At 47.7% G+C, this 21,108-nt stretch overlaps 2 long non-coding RNA genes across 3 annotated transcripts in view; both read left to right on the forward strand.

Annotated features, from left to right (window-relative positions):
• LOC128780231 (uncharacterized) overlaps positions 1-14,231 on the forward strand; it is a 28,563-nt gene extending 14,332 nt beyond the window's left edge. For both annotated transcript variants that reach the window (XR_011650909.1, XR_008426150.1), the window contains exons 2-3: positions 13,334-13,479; positions 14,117-14,231. This is a non-coding gene — a long non-coding RNA (uncharacterized lncRNA). The remainder of the gene's footprint in view (positions 1-13,333; positions 13,480-14,116) is intronic.
• Positions 14,232-17,507: 3,276 nt separating this feature from the next.
• On the forward strand, positions 17,508-20,863 carry LOC128780230 (uncharacterized). The gene is made up of 3 exons (XR_008426149.1): positions 17,508-17,798; positions 18,860-18,921; positions 19,643-20,863. It is a non-coding gene; the product is annotated as an uncharacterized lncRNA (long non-coding RNA).
• The last annotated feature ends 245 nt before the right edge of the window (positions 20,864-21,108 follow it).

The following is a 21,108-nucleotide window of genomic DNA, read 5'->3' on the forward strand; positions in this document are numbered from 1 at the left end:
TCTAAGTATGGGCACAAAACTTGTATATTTTCAGCTTTTATTTTTGATACTGTGCATTTAAGGGTGAAGATGTTTCCCATAAGTTTTGGTATGCAGTATCTCTATCACCATTCAGTTTACTTTGTGATTCAAATTGACGTGCATTCAGCTATTGGTTCTGGCTCTACTCTGGGATCCAGGTTCTAGACTCCAGGGCCTGTGTATGTTTTGGCATCGGGTGTCTGTGAACTTGATGCGGATCCTGGCCAGCGGGATCTGTGTGCTGGGGCAGCAATAGACAAATTCACAGGGACTACAAAAATCCTGTGGGGAAAAAGGGATGGCATGGCCACTCTCTAAGTGAGAGAGGGCGTGAGGGCCAGAGAGAGCCCCTGAGAAAGCCCGATCCCCGCCTGGACAGGCTTTTACTGCTTTTCTGGGCAGTTTACATAGAGGATGGTCCACATTTACTGTGCCCATGCTCACTGTAGGTGACTACCTTTTACACACAACCAAGGACAGAATGCTGCTCATTACATCAAAGAGAAGGATGTTACAGCTCCAGGGGGAAAGTGGTTGAACTGGTCACACTCCATACTTGGGTGGTTTAGCACAGACTTTAGGAAGTTAAAGATACTCAGTCAACATTTGCTGTCTCAATCCAGGGTGAGGGAGTTTCTGGGAAAGCAAGTCTCAGAGCAGCCTAGGTACAGGGCAGGTCTGATTCCCCACAGAAGTAGCTGTGTGTGTGGGCATGGGTCCTGCCTGCCAGACCTTGCTCTTGCTGGCTTTTCAGAGTGGGATCTGGGCTACATTTCCCCCGCGTAGAACAGTTCCCTATACTCCATCTTGGTCGGCAGTCCCTGGTTCTACCCTTTTGCACTCTGCCTTTATGTGGGTGGGAGACATGCTTGGAAATGTGGTCTCCAGAAAAATGTGTGGTCCTCTGGATAAGAGGGAAAGCATGCAGTAGTTGGGAAGCGCCCTGCCCTGTTTCAGAAGCTGTAAACCCCCCATGGCTAAGGCTGAGTGAAAGACCTTGGAACCATAAGCCATTAAGGAGACGAAGCTATGTCCCTGGAGGGGCACTGCCTCTGCCCACTTTACTTTACCCTGCTTGACCCTGAGCCTGACCAGTTAGCCAAAGATGGGTAAGATTCCCCAAGGGAGGGATGACCTAAGACAGGCATGGTCAGGAAGAGGCCCTCAGGGAAGGACTTGGGGGGCTATAGAAAAAGGGGGGATGGACCCTCGCCCCTCAGCTTTGACTTAGACTGAGTGCTCATTCTGTCTGCAAGAAGTCACCTAATCTCTTGGCTGCCTTACTTCCCCTGCCTGACTGAAGCCTGAAACAATGACAGAGGGTGGTGCAGCCCTGTGCTGGAAAGGGTGGGTTCCCCAGGGTGATCAGGCCTAAGAAAAAATATATAAACCCCGGTGAAACCTGCTTTACTAAGAATGCCCTCAATTTTCTCCTAACGGTCCAAGCATGAAATGAGTTTGTTTCCCAAAGTTTCATAGCCCTTTAGCTAACTGATCCTGACTGGGAATAAGCCCTCAGAGTTCTTTGAATTTTACCTATTGTTTGATTCTTACTGCCTGACAATGACTAATGAGCTTTACCTGTATTCCTATGCAAATTGAACCCAATAAAAGCCCATTGAGGAAAAGGCTCTTGGACCTTCTCCTTGGAGAGATCAGCCACCTTTCCTCCCCAAGCAGATCATGTCTCAGTAGACTTATTTTCATCCTCGGCAGATGGGGGGCTCTGCGGGCAAAGCTGATATAATAGCTGTCACTATACCATCTAATAAAACAGTTTTGAATGATGTTAAAGGGCAAGTATGGGTGACCAGAGACAGGTGATGGGGTGGGGTTGGGGGAGTGGGGTTGCAGGCTGAACTGACTTGTGGCTGAACTGACTTTTCAGCCAAACAGACTTATTGGCCAAATGGACTTTTTCACCAAACAGGCTTTTTGGCCAAAGAGGCCTTTTCGCTGACCCGATTTAAGGCAAGGTTCAACCGGCATCGCAGCCGCAAAATAGTATACAGCCCAATTTCTGTTCCCATAGCATTTAACATAGTGTTCAGAGAGAATAGACAAATAGACAGTTCTGTTGTTCAGCACTTGCGAAAGGGACTCCTACAGAAGCTCCAAAATGAACCACCATGTGAATTACATGGTAACCTGTCCCGAATCACGCTAAAGATGCTAACTACCAATTCTTGATAAAGGATTCTTCACCCCTCAATGCACAGGTCAGAAACAGAAACTGGAAATGTACAAGGTTTGCACATGTAGGAAAAACCGAAAATGGAAAAGGAAGTCCAGGCAAAGTTGAGGAAACAAGAGTACATACACCGATAGCGCTGATATTTTACTTTGCCTTTCTTTCTGCACCTCCTGGTGCAGAATTATGTATAAATTTTACCTCCACGTTGTTTGAGGAAGCTGCAACAAAGCAAAGACAAACGAATTTCAAGCACACCTTCAACTTGTCAAAGACTGACGCTACTACGCTACAGAGCTAGTTCTGAGAAACGTCACATAAAACGTATCAATGGCTCCTTTGCCCTTAACCTGAAAGCCAGTCACAAGGTAACTGGACACCCCTGAAATTTAGATGTTTTCGAATGCACTTGTAAATACCACTGCCCCCCAAAGTCCTTGACATTCCACTGGAGTCAACCACTTTTCCTGCTGACCTGCACTGAGGTGTCATTCCCACGAATGGCCACCAGGTGGCAGCAGAGACCGACAGTTGGAACACACACTCTGCTATTGGCTTCCCACAAAGGTTCCTTTCCTTTTTACCAGAACGAGGACCCTAAAATAGTAAACGCACTCTAGGCAAAGTTGAGTAAACGAGCCCGTAAACATGTCCGGAGGGGCATATACATAAAATGAAAGTGCTTGTATTTTACTTCACTTTTTCTCATCTCCTGGTAGAGAACTTTAAATAAATTTTACCTCCTCGTTGTTTAAGGTTTCTGCATCACACAAACCAAATTACAAGTGATTTTCAAGCATACCTGGAACTTGTAGAAGAAACCCAACTCTATCACACTACACAGCCAGATCCAAGAAATGTCACATAAAATATGCTTATTCCGATCTTGGCCGTTAATCTGGAAACCAGTGACAAGGTAACTGGCCAGCCCTGACATTTAGACGTTTTCAAATGCACTTCCGAATACCCCTGCTGTCCAAAGTCATTCATATTCCCCTGGAATCAACCACTTTTCCTGCTGACCTGCACTGAGGTGTCATTCCCCAAAATAACCACAAGATGGTAGCAGAGACCGACAGTTGGAACACACACTCTGCTATTGGCTTCCCACAAAGGTTCCTTTGCTTTTTACCTGAACGAGGACCCTAAAATAGTAAACGCACTCTAGGCAAAGTTGAGTAAATGAGCCCGTAACATGTCTGGAGGGGAATATACATAAAATGAAAGTGCTTGTATTTTACTTCACTTTTTCTTACTTCTTCGTAGAGAACTTTAAATAAATTTTACCTCCTCGTAGTTGAAGGATTCTGCATCAGACAAACCAAATTACAAGTGATTTTCAAGCATACTTGGAACTTGTGGAAAGCAGCCTCTAGCACGCTACACAGCCAGATCCAAGAAATGTCACATAAAATATGCTTATTGCGTTCTTGGTGGTTAATCTGGAGACCAGTGACAAGGTAACTGGCCATCCCTGACTTTTTGACATTTTCAAATGCACTTCTGAATACCCCTGCTATCCGAAGTCATTCATATTCCCCTGGAATGAACCACTGATCCTGCTGACGTCTACTGACGTGTCATTCCTACGAATCGCCACAAGATGGCAGCAAAGACCAGCATTTAGAACACAGTGTATTAATGGCTTGGCCAAAAATTTTGTTTGCTTCTCACCATCAGATGCCATGACAGACACAATTTTCATTTTCCCTCAAACAACGGGACTAAACAACCACTGGACAACGTTGTCACCGTTTTGTTCCACTGCCCTCTGCCACCTTTCAAGCTACTTCACTGTTCCATCATCCCACAACATTGCCCTCTTTCAGACCAGGGAACTCTTCCAGGTGTCTTCTGCAGTCTTGCAGGGAAGGAAAATTCCTCTCCAATAAGAGAAATTCACAAAGACCAAAGTAAACGGTCATGCAAAGGCACAAGCTCTGGTGAGGACTGCGGATGAACAACGACTGCCCAGCCAGGCGGGAACAGTTTTCCCCTGGTCACCAAAGAGAAGCGGGCGCGTTCCTGCCTTATCCTGAAGCTCCCCTGTCTTTCCTAACAAATTCTGGACATTTTCCCTCAGGTGGCTTTCACTTGGTCTAACAGAGATCAGTACTTGTTGGGAGAAGTCCGCTGGGTTTCCGTAAGGAGCTCCCACTGTAGGACATCACCTCCTTCAGATGAAGACCACCCTTTGGAGGGGCTGCTAGGGGTTCCTGGGCTTCCCTCAATATCTCCTGTTCCACATTATTCTCAAATATCAATGGTTCATCCCCTCACGCTTTGTCTTGGAAATGGAATATTTCCCTTCCATATCTGTAGAGAACTGCATGTGGAAATTCAGTCAAGATGGGACCCCCACCACCCAGCTTGACATCTGTGGAACCCAAATGTCAAAGAGATTAACATAATCAAGCTGCTGCAAATGCTTTTCGACACTGGATTGGGATACTTTGAGTATGTTTCCTGTCTCCTGCGTGCCATAAGGTGGTCTGTCCTCTGTTAACGTCTGCCCTGGATGGCTCTCCACTGCACCTTGTCTGCCTACCTGTGGGGCAACTGCGCATGAGAAATCTCCGGCATGAATCTTTGCAACCCACTTCTCACACGTTCCATCAGACTCAGCATCTTCTCCGTACACACCAAGCATGTTTTCTTGCTTTACACTTGCGCTTGTACCTTTCTGGAAATGATACAGACTGAGGGGCCAAAAATGTTCCTTATGTTCATGCATCTTCAGTGGGAAGAGGGCCACACACACATTCACCAGTTGTCATGAGGTTTTTCATCCCAGGGGGATATGACAGCTGTCACAATACTGTCTAAAAAACAGTTTCAAATGACATTAAAGGCAAGTATGCGGGACCGGCACCAGGTTACATGCTGGGGGTGATGCAGAGGTGGTGCAGTGGGGGGCCGAACTGACTTTTTGGACAATCCCATTTAAAACAAGTTTCAACCATCATCACAGCCTCGAAAGCCCATACAATATGTTTTCTGCTCTAATGGCACTTGAGCTGGCACTCACAGGGAATGGATGAGGACAAAGTTCTGCTGTACAGACCTTCTCAAATAGACTCCTACAGAACCTCCAAAATGAACCACTATTTGAATTACTAAGTAACTTGACCTGAATGATGCTAAAGATGCTACGGACCAAAACCTGAGAAAGAAATTCTCACCCTTGAATGCACACATTAGAAACAGAGGCTTAAAATGCACAAGTTTTGCACCCATACAAGGAATCTGAAATGGTAAACAAGGTCCAGGCAAAGTGGAGGAAACGAGCCTGTAGAGATGTCCAGAAGGGCACATACATACAACGATGGCGCTTACTCTATTTTACTCTTTTTTACTTGTACCTCTTAGTGCAAAATTATGAATAAATTTTCCCTCCACGTTGTTTAAGGAAGCTGCAACACATAAAGCCAATGACAAGTGATTTTGAAGCACACCTGCAACTTTTAACAACTTGATTACACTATAAAGCCAGTTCCAACTATGTCACATAAATCACGTTTATTGTTCCTTGGCCATTATTCTGGAAACTAGTCTCGAGGTAACTGGAAAGTACTTACACTTAGATGTTTTGAAGTGCACTTCTCAATACCACTGCCATCAACACTCATTGATATTCCCCTGGATTCAACCACTTTTCCTGACTCAACTAAGATGTCATTCCCCAGAAAGCCCACAAGATGGCAGCAGTATGCACACTAGAACATTTTGGAAATGACCCTATTGTACCATCCCTGTGTTCTCAACCAACTTCAAAGGATTGAAATTATAGAAAATATGTTTCAGCCTCATGGCTGCTAATGTAGAACTCAGAAACAAAAGGTAACTAGAAAGTCCTTTCATTTAAATGTAATGAAAGACACTTCTCAAGTAACATTCCACAAACCCTTAGTAGATAATTCACTATAGCCAATGACTTTTACCGCCGGCCTGCACGAAGCTGTTATTCCCAACTCACACACGAGGTGGCAGCAGCGAGACACACTTGGGACAATTTTCAAAGGGACCATCCTGTGCTAAGGCAAGTTTAAACAAATTTCAAAGGACTGAAATTACATACAGTATATTTCTTACTGTCATTGCTGTTAACATAGAAATCATGAACAAAGGGTAACTAGTAAGTCCTGATATTTAAAAGTTACTAAATACACGTCTAAATAACATTACAATGAACATTCATTGATGTTGTAACTGCAGTCAACCACTTTTCCTGCTCACCAGCCCCTAACATGTTATTCCTGAAATGCCCACCAGATGGCAGCAGAGAAGCACACTTGGAACACTGTACTATTTGCTTGGCTAAAAGGTTCATCCAGTGTTTATGCTAAGACGCAAAGGAAGACACGTTTTTCATTTTCACCAATAACTGTATTGAACAATGTATTCACCGTTTTGTTCCACTGCTTTCTGCAATATAGCAGGCCTCTTCATAATTCCATCTTCCCAAAAGTTTTTATCTTTAGGCCAAGCCAATATAAAGCCAGTTTCAACAACCATCCCAGCAGTGAAATTATATACAATGTTTCTGAAGTGCTCTCATTGCACTCCAGCCAGAATTCAGTTTCCAGAAATGGGACTCAGGAAACTCCTTATATTTGGTAGTTTACTATAATATACTCATAAACAACCTCAAAGGTAAAACACAATTTCAATTACAAAATAATTGAAAATGAATGGTGATAAAGATACTACATACCAAAACTTATGAAAAACATGTTCGCCTTTAAATTCACATTATCAGAAATAAAAGCTGAAAATTTACAATTTTTGTACCCATATTAGGAACCTAAAATAGTACATTAAATCCAGAGAAGGTAGACAAAAACGTGCACAGGAGGTGAGAGGGGGCCACAGATGTGGGTGGGGCTGGGTAGGAAGCCAATTAACGCTGGGGGGCGTGAGGGGCTGGCAATTCTGGGGGAGAGATGAGCAACCAGGTGGGCTGGAAATTAGGTGCTGCAGGCTGCGGCTGGTCTCAGGCCTTCGTGGTCCCGATGTGTTGCTCACAGCCTATGTTGACGCAAGCAATGCAATCTACGGACAGGAACTGAGCTGCGTCGGGGCTATGAGGTTGGGGGGTGTTGAGGGTAGACATAGCCACCCTATGGGGAGCAGAAAAGGGGGGCCAGACTGTTTCTGGGGTACATGTCTCAGGTCCCAATTTAGCTGACCACTTACTGCAGACCACTTTTCTATGTTTATCTAGAGTATATTTCAGTTATAGATAAATTTGGTCCATGGATATACAATGATACCCATTTTTTAACCCAGAAACAAGGTGATGTTTTTCATTTGTTAAAGTTGGTGTTATTGGGTGGTAATTTCCAATTTCGTTCACACAGATCCTGTACATTGTTGTTAAGTTTATTCCTGGTTGGCTTTTTACCTGTTTTGTTGCTATTGAGTCTTTTTAAAAAATTGTATCTTTAATTTCCTCTTTCTGCATATTTATTTCAGCATGTTATTTTCGCATCACTGCACTAAATTCTATTTGTGATTATTTCTCATCAATTCTCATGAGTTACGAAGGTAAACATGCTCTCATGCAATAATGATCGTCACATGGTTGTAGCTGTAGGTGACCTAGAAATAGTTAAAGCCTGAAAGAACACAGGAAGTGAGGGAATGTGAGGAGACAGAAAAATTTTCTTTGTTAGTCATACATACTCAATAAAATAGTAACATCCTTCTTAGCATTTTAAATGAGTTTGGGACCTGGAAGCATGGTGTTGTAGAAATCCGAAGTATTTTGTTACAGGGAATGTGCCCCGGGGAGGTAATCTGAGGAACACAGAGTGTGGCAAATGTCCACATTTTCCAAGAGGAAAACTTGAGATGGTGAAATGTGGAATCTAACAGAGTAAGAATCTCTGTTCTAAGTGACATTATGAAGAAGTTATTACAGTGACATAGGAGCAGTGGAGAGAAGCAGGGATCCTCAGATGAGTACTGTGTTTAATCACAGTGTGATTCGGGCTCCTAAGTGGACGGGTCTTCCTTTGCCTCCAGATCTATTGCCTGGGACACTTCTCCCCGACATTTGTCAGATGGCTGGCCTTTTTTATTCTTTAAGTTTTAGCTTCCATGCTTCCTGTTCCAAGAAAGGCAGCATTTCAGACATAGGATGCAAAGGGACATGCTGTTTGTATTTTAATGGAATCTTCAGGGTACAGAACAGGGTTTGTCATTCTCAGCACTATGGACCTTGTGGGCCACATAATTCATTCACCTAGGGGATTGTCCTCTGCATTGTAGGTGCTTATTAGCATCCTGTACCTCTATTCACTTCCCACACCCTGGCTTCCCTTCCCCTCAGGACAGTCTAAAATGACTCAGCACATTGCCTAAAGCCCCCTTGGGTGCAGAAATCACCTTTGGTTGAGAAACAGTTTGAAGCTTTTATCACTTTTGAAAGTAGAAAGATGTTGGTCTGGTATGCAGTATTTTTATTATTTTTCTATGTAAATTATTTCCCAGTCTGACTGTGATTTATTTTGGGAAGGTATTTAGAAGTGTGTTTTAGAACATCTAAATGTAGGGACTTTCTAGTTACCTTGTGACTGGTTTGCAGATCAATGGCAAAGAGAGCAATAAGTAGTTTGTGAGACATTTGTTGAAACCTGGTTTATAGCTGACTATAGTCATGGCTTAAAAAGCTCTAAGTGTGCCTGAAAAGCATTTTTAGTTTATTTTGTTGCTGCTTACTTTAACAGTGAGAAAATTTTTTTTCACAATTCTACCCCAAAAGTTAAACAGAACTGCTATCATTTTATGTACATACACTTGCGGAGATGTCGACGTGCACGTTTCTGTCTACTTTCTCTGGATTTAATTGACTATTTTAGTTTCTAAGTATGGGCACAAAACTTGTATATCTTCAGCTTTCATTTTTGATACTGTGCATTTAAGGTGAAGATTTTTCCGTAAGTTTCGGTATGCAGTATCTTTATCACCATTCAGTTTACTTTGTGATTCAAATTGACGTGCAATCAGCTGTTGGTTCTGGCTCTACTCCAGGGTCCAGGTTCCACACTCCAGGGCCTGTGTATGTTTTGGCATCGGGTGTCTGTGAACTTGATGCGGATCCTGGCCAGCGGGATCTGTGTGCTGGGGCAGCAATAGACAAATTCACAGGGACTACAAAAATCCTGTGGGGAAAAAGGGATGGCATGGCCACTCTCTAAGTGAGAGAGGGCGTGAGGGCCAGAGAGAGCCCCTGAGAAAGCCCGATCCCCGCCTGGACAGGCTTTTACTGCTTTTCTGGGCAGTTTACATAGAGGATGGTCCACATTTACTGTGCCCATGTTCACTGTAGGTGATTACCTTTTACACACAACCAAGGACAGAATGCTGCTGATTACATCAAAGAGAAGGATGTTACAGTTCCTGGGGGGAAAGTGGTTGAACTGGTCACACTCCATACTTGGGTGGTTTAGCACAGACTTTAGGAAGTTAAAGATACTCAGTCAACATTTGCTGCCTCAATCCAGGGTGAGGGAGTTTGTGGGAAAGCAAGTCTCAGAGCAGCCTAGGTACTGGGCAGGCCTGATTCCCCACAGAATTAGCTGTCCATGGGTGTGGCTCCTCCTGCCAGACCTGGCTCCCACTGGCTTTTCAGAGTGGGATCTGGGCTGCATTTCGCGTGCGTGGAACAGTTCCCTATACTCCATCTTGGCCGGCAGTCCCTGGTTCTACCCTTTTGCACTCTGCCTTTATGTGGGTGGGAAATATGCTTGGAAAAGTGGTCTCCAGAAAAATGTGTGGTCCTCTGGGCAGTAGGGAAAGCATGCAGGTGCTGGGAAGCGCCCTGCCCGGTGTCAGAATCCCTAAAACCCCACGGCTAAGGCTGAGTGAAAGACCTTGGGACCATAAGCCATTAAGGAGACAAAGCTTATGTCCCTGGAGGGGCACTGCCCCTGCCCAATTTACTTTACCCTGCTTGACCCTGAGCCTGACCAGTTAGCCAATGATGGGCAAGATTCCTCAAGGGAGGGATGACCTCAGACAGGCATGGTCAGGAAGAGGCCCTCAGGGAAGGACTTGGGGGGCTATAGAAAAAGGGGGGATGGACCCTCGCCCCTCAGCTTTGACATAGCCTGAGTCCTCATTCTGTCTGCAAGAAGTATCCTATTCTCTTGGCTGCCTTACTTCCCCTGCCTGACTGAAGCCTGAAACAATGACAGAGGGTGGTGCAGCCCTATGCTGGAAAGGGTGGGTTCCCCGGGGGCAATCAGGCCTAAGACAGAATACAAAAAACCCTGTGAAACCTGCTTTGCTAAGAATGCCCTCAGTTTTCTCCTAAGGGTCTAAGCATGAAATGAGTTTGTTTCCCAAAGTTTTATAGCCCTTTAGCTAACTGACCCTGACTGAGAAGAAGCCCTCAGAGTTCTTTGTATGTTATCTATTGTTTGATTCTTACTGCCTGACAAAGATTGATGAGCTTTACCTGTATCCCTATGCAAATTGAACCTAATAAAAGCCCATTGAGGAAAAGGCTCTTCCCAGTCCCCTTCCCCTTTGAAGATAAACCACTTTTCCTCCGCCAGCAGATCCTGTCTCGGTAGACGTATTTGCATCCCCAGCAGACTGGGAGATCTGCAAGCAAAGTCCCCACACACACAGTTCTGTGAACACAGTCACGAGGACTCTGCAAACCTGGGATGATGACTCAGGAGTGGGGGGCATTGCCCCGCAGAAGACAGGAATTGTTTTTGGGGAGGGTTCTAAACTAGGGTCCCTGCACGTACCTGGCCCCAGGCCTGCCCTGAAATGAGCCAGCCGAGTCTGTGAATAATATATCTCCTGGGACACTACTCTGTTTCTCAGTACCAAGGGGGGGAGCGCCTTACGGATGGAAGAACAGGGGATCTTCACGGTGGGGAGGAAGTGACGGAGGGGTCTGAGGGTTTCCCCCAACATAGGCCAGTTTCTCCCACCCCGGCTCCATGTGTCTGAGCCCCATGGAGGCACAGGGACGCTTATAGCAGGATGCAGGTGTCCTGCGGGGGTCAAGGGAGAGCGTGGGCACTTCCCGGGCAAGAGAGGGTGCCTGGGCCCCGAGAGAGCCCCCGCGAAAATCCCCAGCCCTGGCCCCAGTGGCTCCAGTGGCCTCCCCAGGCTCCTGCCCTGGGGCGTGGTCCCGCTCAGCGGGGCCCAGGTTCGCCCCAGGTGAATGCCTTTGTGGACACCAAGGACAGGAGGCCTTCGCTGCCTTCACGGAGAGGGGGTTTTCAAGCGCTGGGGGACCGGGGTCGGGGCGGTCACAGTGCATTCTCCCGTAGTTTAGCCCAGACTTTAGAGACTTGAAGCCTCTGGGTCCAAGTTGGGGCATCAGGGCAGGGTGGGGCAGTTTGAGCCAAAGCAAGAATCTTAGCCTCCCCGGTGGGGTGCAGGCCTGAGTCCCCTCGGATGCACGCGTCCGTGGGTGAGCGTCCCGCCCACCCTGGCCCGCTGCAACTGGCGCCGAACCGTGTCCGGTGCCCCGCTAGGGCCCCAGGTCCCCAGGTCTTCCGTGGGCGCTCTGCCTCTGCGCGGGTGGGAGGCCTGCTGGGAAGTGTGGTCCACGTGAGAACGCGCGGTCCTCGGGGTGGCCTGAAGAGCTTCCAGTTCTCCGGACACGAGCCCTGGGACCCTGTGAACCTGGCCTGATATCTCAAGGGTGGTCACGTTGCCCCTAGGGAGGCTTGTCGTGGGTGGGGCCTGCCCTGCGCCCGCCGGGCCCCGCGTCTTGGCTGGAAACCGGCCAGCTGCGGCTCGGACAAAAGCCATCTCCTGGGGGCCTCCCCCCTGTTCTTCCATCCGTAAAGGGGGTCCCCTTTACGAATGGAAGAACAGGGGGATCTTCGCAGTGGGGGGGATGGGACGGACGGGTCACGGGTTTGCCGCAACGCAGGCCATTTGCTGGCACCCCGGCCCCACGGGTCCGAGCCCCATGGAGTCAGAGGGCCGCTTATAGCGGGATGCAGGTGTCCTGTGGTGGTTAAGGGTCCGTTCGGCATTCTCCAGGCGACAGAGGCCGCCTGGGCCCTAGAGAGCCCCCGGGGATAGCCCGAGTCCTTGCCACAGATGCTCCTGTTGCCTTTTTGGGCACATTACACCCATGGGAGAACCGGCCTTTGTCTTTTGTCCTTTCTGTCACACCCAGCTCACACTGCCTTTTCCGAAAGTGTTCTGGGTTACATTTCACATACAAGGAATTGTTCCCTCTATGAACTAACTAATGGTCATTGACCCCAATTCAATGTCAGTATGTGTTCCAGTGTTGGGGTGTGGGAAAGAAGGGACCGTTATTTTTGGAGTTGCTCCGTTTTGGTACAGAATAGCTGTGAGTGCGTCATGACTGAGAGGAATCCCAGTGTTGTTCCAGGTGACTCATGAAACAGCACCTTTGTGGTTCAGGTGTGTAGTGTTGCTGCTTAGTTGTGAAGCAGCAGGGTTGAGCAGGCCCTGCAGTGAGTCAGCCCCGGGGCACGTTCCCCCTGAGGTTGTGCTGCTCATTCTGCTCTGGTCCTGTCATTTCCTCTCTGCTCCGCTGCATTTGCACACAAAGAAACGCACTTTGGAGAATGGGCCCCTCTGAGTGCGGAGTTCGGGGCTGGGTGAGCAGAGAAAAGGCCTCTGGTGGTGTCACCACAGCAATCTAGGTTATTTTTATTCTTAAATTTTGCCATGTTTTTCCCTCGTATTTTTTTAACCCAAAGTGAGGATGACTTTTTTTTTTGTTACAGATTATTTAAATTATACAGGAAAGTGAAAATTAATTCAAAATTCTACGAAAACTGCCAATAACTGCTATTGTTTTAAGTATATACCCTTCAGACTTCTCTCCTTGCCTATTTCCATTCTTCTACTTGCTCTGGATGTAATTTATCATTCTGGGTTTGTAATATGGATGCAGAACATGTGAATTTTCAGCTGTTTCCCCCTAGTGTGCAGGTTCGTCACTACTTTTCCCATATGTTTTTGATGTATTATTTTTATTATTATTCAGTTCCAATTATTTTTTAACTCCAATTGTGACTTATTTTGAGGGTTATTTAGAAGTGTATTTCATCAGTTTTAAATGTAAGAACTTTCTAGTTACCTTTTACAAATGATTTCTAGATTATCTACAATGTGAGCAAGAAACATACTTCATCTAATTTCAGTCCTTCGAATTTTCATTGGCACTGGCCTCATAACAATATGGTGGATATAAAAAAATCTCCCAAGCTGCATCTCTTCGTTTTGGAAATATCACCTTTGTGCAGGTGAGCAGGAAAAGTTGTGTATACTCGGTTGTCTGTGGATGCTGAATCCAGTTTGCTGCTCATGGTGTGTCTTACATCCTTACTGAATTTTTTGAGGTGCTCTCTTGTTTATGAAAGGAATGCTCTATTCCTGACGAGAGAGGTTTGTTAAATCTAGTATGATTATAAATATTTTTGTGTCTCTGTTCTATATAATTTAAGTTTATGATATCGAGTACATGGTGAAGTTGGATCTTCCTGGTAAATTAAACCTATTGATATAAAGTGCTCTTCATCTCTACTAATTCTGTTTACCTCGAGGTCCACTGCATGTTATTACGTAATTTTCATGTGGTTTATGTTTGCGTAATACAGGATGGGAGAAAAATAGGGTCAGAGTTGCGAGTACGAGAATCAAAGTTTATCGTTGTCTTATTATTTAATAGTTACGATATCATTTTCCACGTAAACAACTGTAAAGCTGCTTTTGTACCACCCTGTGTATCTGTTCCCGTTCTTTCACCTTCTGTCTTTTTGTACCCTATGTTTTAGGTAATTCATATTTTCTCACACTTTGTGTCTTTCCCTTTCCTTCTCTGGACTTTTTCAGAGTACTCTTTAATTTCATAAAGTATACATCATTTATGTCTGTCCACAGGTATAGTCGATTCCTGACTGATTTTGTTTAAGTGGACCACTAAAAATCAAACCCACAGATGAGGGGCGGGGCCTGTCTGAGTCCAGAGGCAGGACTGGGCTGCAGGTGAGAGGGGTGGCCAGGCCAGAGATGTGGGTGGGGTGGGTGGGAGGCCAATTTAGGCTGGCAGGCCTGAGGGGCTGGCAGTTCTGGACCAGAGATGAGCATCGACACGGACCCGAGGTTGGGCGCTGCTGCTGGCCGCGGGTCTCTGCTGTCACGAGGTGATGCTCCTGGCCAAACGTGATGCAAACAACGCAATCCAGGTACAGGAGGTGAGCTGCAGGGGGGTATGAGGTGAGGGGACTGGGGGCAGATACAGCTACCCTGTAGGCAGCAGAAAAGGGGGGCCAGACTCTTCCTGGGCACACATCTTGGGTCCCGATTTAAGGGACCACTTCCTGTGGTACCACTTTGCTATATTAATCTAGATTATATGATGTTTATAGACAACTTTGGTAAGTGGGTATACACTGATACCCAATTTTTAATCCAAGAACAAGATAGCTTTCCTTTGTTACAGTTTCTGTTATTGGGGAGCAGTTTCCAATTTCGCTCATACCGATCCTGTACATCGTTGTTAAGTGTATTGCGAGGGTTTTTTTTAAACCTGTTTTGTTGCTATTGAGTCCTTAAAATATTGTATCTTTAATTTACCGTTTCTACATGTTTATTTCTGCATGTTATTTCCCCATCACTGCACTAAATTCCATTTGTGATACTTTTCCGTTGATTCTCATGAGTTATGAAGGTAAACTCGCTCTCCCGCAGTAATGATTATTCCATTTTGATAGCTGTATATGACATAGAAATAGTCAAAGCTTGAAAGGAAATAGAAAGATGTGAGGTAATGTGAGGAGCTAGAAAAATTCTTTTTGTTAGTCCTAGATATATTAATGACTAAATAAAAGAGCAGCATCATTCTTAGCGTTTTAAGGGACTGTACAGCCTGGAAGCAAGCATGGTGTTCTAGAAATCTCAAGTGTTTTGTTAGCGGAGATGTGCCCCCGACTTGGTAATCTGAGGAACACACAAGGTAGCAAATGTCCACGTTTTCAAAGAGGAAAACTTTAGATGGTGAATTCTGGCATTTAACAGAGTAAGATTCTTTGTTCTAAGTGACATTATGAAACGGTTATTAATGTGACTTATGAGGAATGGAAAGAAGCAGGGATCCTCAGATGCTGACTCAGTTTTATCACAGTGCGACTCAGTCTCCTAAGTCGTCAGATTTTCCTTTGTCTCCTGAACTTTTCCAGATGTCTTCTCAACTTGGGACACTTCTCCCCAGTATTTGCAAGATGACCGGCATTTGTTGTTCTCTGAGTTTCAGCTTCCATGCTGCCTGTTCCAAGAAAGGCAGCATTTCCCATGTAGGATGCAGAGGGACATGCTGTTTGTATTCTAAGGGACTCTTCAGGATACAGAGCAGGGTTTGTCACTCTCAGCACTATGGACCTTTTTGGCCACATAATTCATTCTCCTGGGGGATGGTCCTCTGCATTGTAGGTGCTTATAAGCATCCGGTACCTCTATTCACTGCCCACACCCTGGCTTCCCTTCCCCTCAGGACAGTCTAAAATGGCTCAGCACATTGCCTCAAGCCCCCTTGGGGGCAGAAATCACTTTTGGTTGAGAACCAATGAGTTTGAAGCCTTTATCATTTTGGAAAACAGAACTTGCTCTGATATGCAGTGGTTTTATTATTTTTCTATGTTAATTATTTTCCAACTCTGACTGTGATTAATTTTGAACAGTTATTTAAAAGTGTATTTTAAAACATCTAAATGTAGGGACTTTCTAGTTACCTTGTGACTGGTTTCCAGATGAATGGCAAAGAGAGCAATAAACATACTTTATGAGACATTTGTTGGAACCTGCTTTCTAGCTTAGTATATAGTCAGTTGTAAAAATGTTGCAAGTGTGCTTGAAAATCATTTGTAATTTATTTTTTTGTTGCCTCTTACTTAAACAGTGAGAAAAACATTTATTCAAAATTGTACACCAAGAGTTAAAAAGAAACTGCTAATGACAGGGGACTCAAGAGTTGGAAAATTTTAGTTTAAGGTTAAAAGTTATAAGCTTAGCAAGTAATGTATATGTTAAAGGTTTTGTTTCAGAAACTACAGATAAGGCCTGTCCTGGCTCCTGGAAAACAGCTGACCTCCTGGGGCACTGGTAAAGATTACCCCCTGGGGAGAAGTTGGAGGCATCCAGACCTTTGTGTTCCAGGGAGAGACCCAAGGGACACAGTCAAGAGGAAAGGTACCCTGGGGTGGGGGGAGATGGAGACCCTCTTGGGCCAGAATCCAGCTGCTGAGTGGGCCTGGTGGCTGAGCCTCATGGGGCAGGGCTGCCAGCAGGCCTGAGGGCCAGGGCGGGGACAGCGCCAGCTGGTGTGGCCCCTGCTGTGACTTTGCTCTTGTGGGAGCCAGGCTGTCTGTTTAGCTCCTTCTGTTCTCTGGCTTCCTGGAGAAGAAGAACCTATCCCCTGGCTGCTGGGTCCTGCAGCAGCCCCCGCCCCTGGCAGGAGCAGCCTGCTCACAAGGACTTGGCTGCTATGATTTGGGGGAGGAGTGAATTTTCTGGACCCCCAGCAGCCACATGAGCAGCTCCTCCATGTGAGGCTGGGGACAGTGGGCAGTTGTGCCTCCAACCAGATGGGCTCATCTAAACCAAAGACCCCAGGGGAGCAGACGAGGGCCATGGGGTCAGGTTGGCAAATGCGGCAGTCACACCATGGCCAGCCCTCAGCTCCGCAGTCCCCTCCTCACTGGCCCTCGAGCTCGGGGTCCCCGGGGCCTGAGGCGGGGGAGGCATGGGCATGGGCACCACACACTTGTGAGGAGGAGGGAAGAGCCCCCCCAGAATCCCTGCTGCCGCCACCTTGACTTCTTGGCCCTTGACTTCTCTCTGGGAATGATGACGGTCCCCCGCTGTTCTGGCCCCTCTCACCTACTCAGGGAGCAGGTGGAGCTGTTTCCTTTTTTTTTTTCCCCTTTAATAAATTTTATTTTTTACTGAATTATAATAAGTAGAGAAAACGCACAGATCTTAAAAGTACAAGATGATATTTAAATATGTAAACCATCATGATAACCATCATTCAGATCAAGATGTAGAACATTTGAACACCCCAGCAGATGTGTCGCATCCCGGATGATAACTCCCAAAGTTACCCATTACTCTGACTTATTTTTACCCTGAGTTAGTATTTTTTTCATGAATTCCTATTTTTTGACCTGATTGTTGGCTACATGACTGCGGTCACTTTTTATGCATCCGTACACTTAGGACTTGTGTACGTTTCTGTATGTTATACTTCAATATTTTTTTTTACAGCCCACTTCACAGGCTCACACCCCTGTCCGCCCCACCTCCTCCCCAGGGGGCAGGGACCACAGAGAGCCTGGGCGTCCTGAAGGTGCTCCCATTTGGGCGGGGTTCCCGAAGTTGCAGGCCCTGCCCCTTCGTTGCGCAGAGGAGGAAACTGAGTCCCAACCAGGGCAGCCCCGGGCCCAGGTCGCCAGCAGTGCAGCCCCCCACACCCTGCCAGGAAGTCCGCAAGGGGCATCGCAATGGGAAAAGTCAGTCCCTGGCTCGAGTACACGACCCGTGTGGCCAGGGCTCTCAGACACACCAGGTATGCACGTGGGGCCAGAGGAAGAAGGGGAGGTCAGCAATTAGTCCTTCTCAGAGGAAGGCTCCCGTGGGGGGCTTCCTAGACCAGTGATGCAGCTGGTTGTGGGGTCCCTTGTGGGGTTACAGCAAGGAGGGCTCCCCTTTCTCTGGATGATCAGAATCCACAAGGAGAATGGACACAGGTCATACTTCTGAGCTTTTACTCGGAAACAATGTGGAAACTCCCAGCCTGTGGGAGAAGGCGGGACAGGTCCCTTCCTGCCCCCTGTGAGTTCTCACTGTCCCCAGGCCTCTCCTGCCACAGCCTTTCCTTCAGCGGACGGCCTGAGGTGGGCCCTGGGCTCTGGACACCGGGTCTGAGGATCCGGTAGACTCATGGTGAGGGCTTATCACCGCAGGAGCCAGTCTTCAGGCTCAGGAACTGCAGCCCTGGCGTGCTGGCTCTTCCCCTTCACGGGGACCCTGCTGCTCCCCAGGACAGGTATAAACACAGGGACGGGGGTGCTCCTTGGGGCTAGTCTGCCTCTTTCTCCTCACTGGACAGTGCTGAGGATTTTTTAAAACACAAGCCCGTTTTATCTCCGACTTCAACCCACCCCCACAGCATTTTCCTTAAAGTCTTCCACCCCAGAGTGAAAAGCTCAGGGCATTCACTCCCTGGCTCCATGCTACAGCTGCCCAAACTGTGGCAGAGCTGGGATGAAACGCCACTCCCACCTGGTTTGTGATCCCCTGGGAAGTCCGGCACCGAGGAGGCACACCAGGGCTCAGCTTCTTTTCCGTGGCCTGCGGGGAGGCCTCAGAACTCCACGTCTTTGCCCAGTTTCAGGCATCTGTACCACCCTGCTGAACCCAGGAAGCAGGTGGCGTTGACGGCTCACAGCCCTTTGGTGAACAATTTAATTGCTTTTGCAGGGGGCTGTGGGGACCGATGGTCTTTTATGTTTTAGTTCTCTGGCCGAAGCCCATTTAGATGGTGCAGAATCCTCGGTCTTTGATTTCGGATAAATGCTGATTTCCATGAAAAAACCCTAATTATCTCCGTCTCTTCCCTCCCTCCAGGCAGAGTCCCCGGGGAAGGCAGTGCCTGCTCTTTGGCACCACGGAGGCCCTCTCCCACCCTGGTAACTTGTAGTGACACTGAGGTGCCCCCCATCCCCCATCTTGGGCAGCGCCCTCCCCTCCCCATGCCCAGGGTGCAGCTAAGGCCCTGATGCAGACCCAGCCTCTGGATGCCGAGGAGACCTGCATCCATTTGGAACATATTCCTGCAGAACTCCCCCCCAACCCTGGTTTTCTTCCCAGTGGTTGTCTTTCTGCTTCGATGGCTCTAACAACTTCTGTCTGTTAAACCCCAGGGGACCAGTCTCTGGGAGCAAGAAGGGTGAAGATGATGAAATAGTCCTTTTGTGGTTGGGTTTGCGAGTAGGAGAAACGGTAGTGAACTTGAGCAGACAGCATTCTGGTTTGTACCAGTACAGCGTCTGTGAGGGACCTGCACCTGTGCTCAGGGCTAGGCTCACCGTTTACCCCGCTGCTCCCCCAAAACATCCGGGATTGGGATTTTCTTTTTTTTTAAGCAGTGATTTGCCACCACGTGGGGAGGGCGGGAGGACGGCATTGGAGAGAGCATGCTGAGATGGGGTCTGCTGGGGCCCGTCCTGTCCAGGACACCTCCCCACACCCCCTTGCAGAACGGGGTGCACACACAGCAGGTCTCTCCCCCGGGCTGAAGGAGGCCGGGTTGCCTGAGCTTTGGGGCCCTGGGTTTGTCCTATTGCAGTAATAGTGATAATGGTAATAATAATAAACAATAACTAACAATACCCTTGTTGTCATCCCCAGGGTTGGCTGGCTGGCTGTGGAACTGCTGAGGAGCATTTGTTTTAGAGTTATTTTCCACTTGTGATGTTTTCTGGATGGAATCCCATGCAGATGTGACATTAAGGGGGAGCCACTGTCTTCGGATGGGTGACTGGGGCTCGCTGAGGGTCAGGTCGGATCCGGCAGACTCCCACCTGGTCAGGACAGGCACCGGATGTGTGTCCATGGAGGTGGCTCTGGGGAGACTGTGTCTCCTGTGTGTGGCGGCCTGAGCTCGGGCCACGGACTCCCATGGACCAGCCTTCAGCAAGCGGCCTTGGAGGCATGGGAGGCCATGTGAGCCGGGTCACTGACCCCCTTCCCCTGCAGGGAACACTGTTGGGGTGCACATTCCCCTCGGGGAATCATCTGCATGTTGGCGACGTGCTGTTCGAATGAGGCCCCCTCTGGCCCTGCACGTGGGCCCCTTGGAGGACGGGCAGCTGGAGTGGGGGCTCGGCCCGACCAGCAGAGGCTTTCTGTGGGCACATAACTGCCCCCCAGAGCCCAAGAGTCTGGCACACAGTCCCCACCGTGGGTCACCCTGAACTTCGTCCAATGGCGAAGGCAGCGTGGAGAACAGGGTGCTCCTAGTCAGGAACCTGTGAACAGGAGCTGGGGGTGGGTTGACTCAGAGACCTGGAGAGGGGGAGTGTGTCAGAAGGGAGGTCTGGCAGGGTCCACTCCCCGCACTGCGAGATCCCCAGCGAGGAGTTGGTGGTAGGCCTGGGGTGCAGGGTTGGCCAGGAGCTGAGCGGCATCCACAGGCATTGGAGGCACCTCGACTTGGTGCAGTTAATGGGTCGAAACACTCAGACATGGGCATTAAACACACTCATGAAATCCCCAAACCAGAGCCGAGCTGAGCTTCCAAAGTGACTGAGATGTATAGCAAATAAAAGTCTGAAATTACAGAAAGCTTTTTACAGAGATTGCTCTGCAGGACCAGGGGAGGGGCCCTTCTGCTCTCTGTCGAGTTATTACAGAATTCTATTTTGTTTTTAACATCATGGTTTTTAATAAGAAACCATCTGGCAGCATCCCCCCCCTCCCCCCGAAGGTATTGTTTTGTGGCCCTTTTCAGCTGGAAGGCTGATTTTGTAATAATTTACCAAACAGAAGTGTCCTTTTCCTGATGCGGAGACAGGGGCTCCTGCAGGGGACATCTGTTTGCGGAGCACGCTTGGGGGGTCTGTGACCTCGTTACACCTTGGGGGGGGGGTTCCCTCTCCCGAACACCTCCCAGGGTCTGAGTCGAGCACACGGGCCGTTCTGTTATAGAACACGCGGGGGGTGGTTCATGATAAAGTTTTACAGAAAGGATTCCCCCTTTCTGTCTCTGGAGGTTCCCCCACGCACACACATACCTACTAGGTTCGAAATGCCCGCCGCCAGAGGAAAGATGTCTCTCAATGCCAGAGACTGTTGAAAGGAAAGAAATTATTTAT

The sequence above is a fragment of the Desmodus rotundus genome, chromosome 1 (assembly GCF_022682495.2).
Source record: "Desmodus rotundus isolate HL8 chromosome 1, HLdesRot8A.1, whole genome shotgun sequence".
Taxonomy (NCBI): Eukaryota; Metazoa; Chordata; class Mammalia; order Chiroptera; family Phyllostomidae; genus Desmodus; species Desmodus rotundus.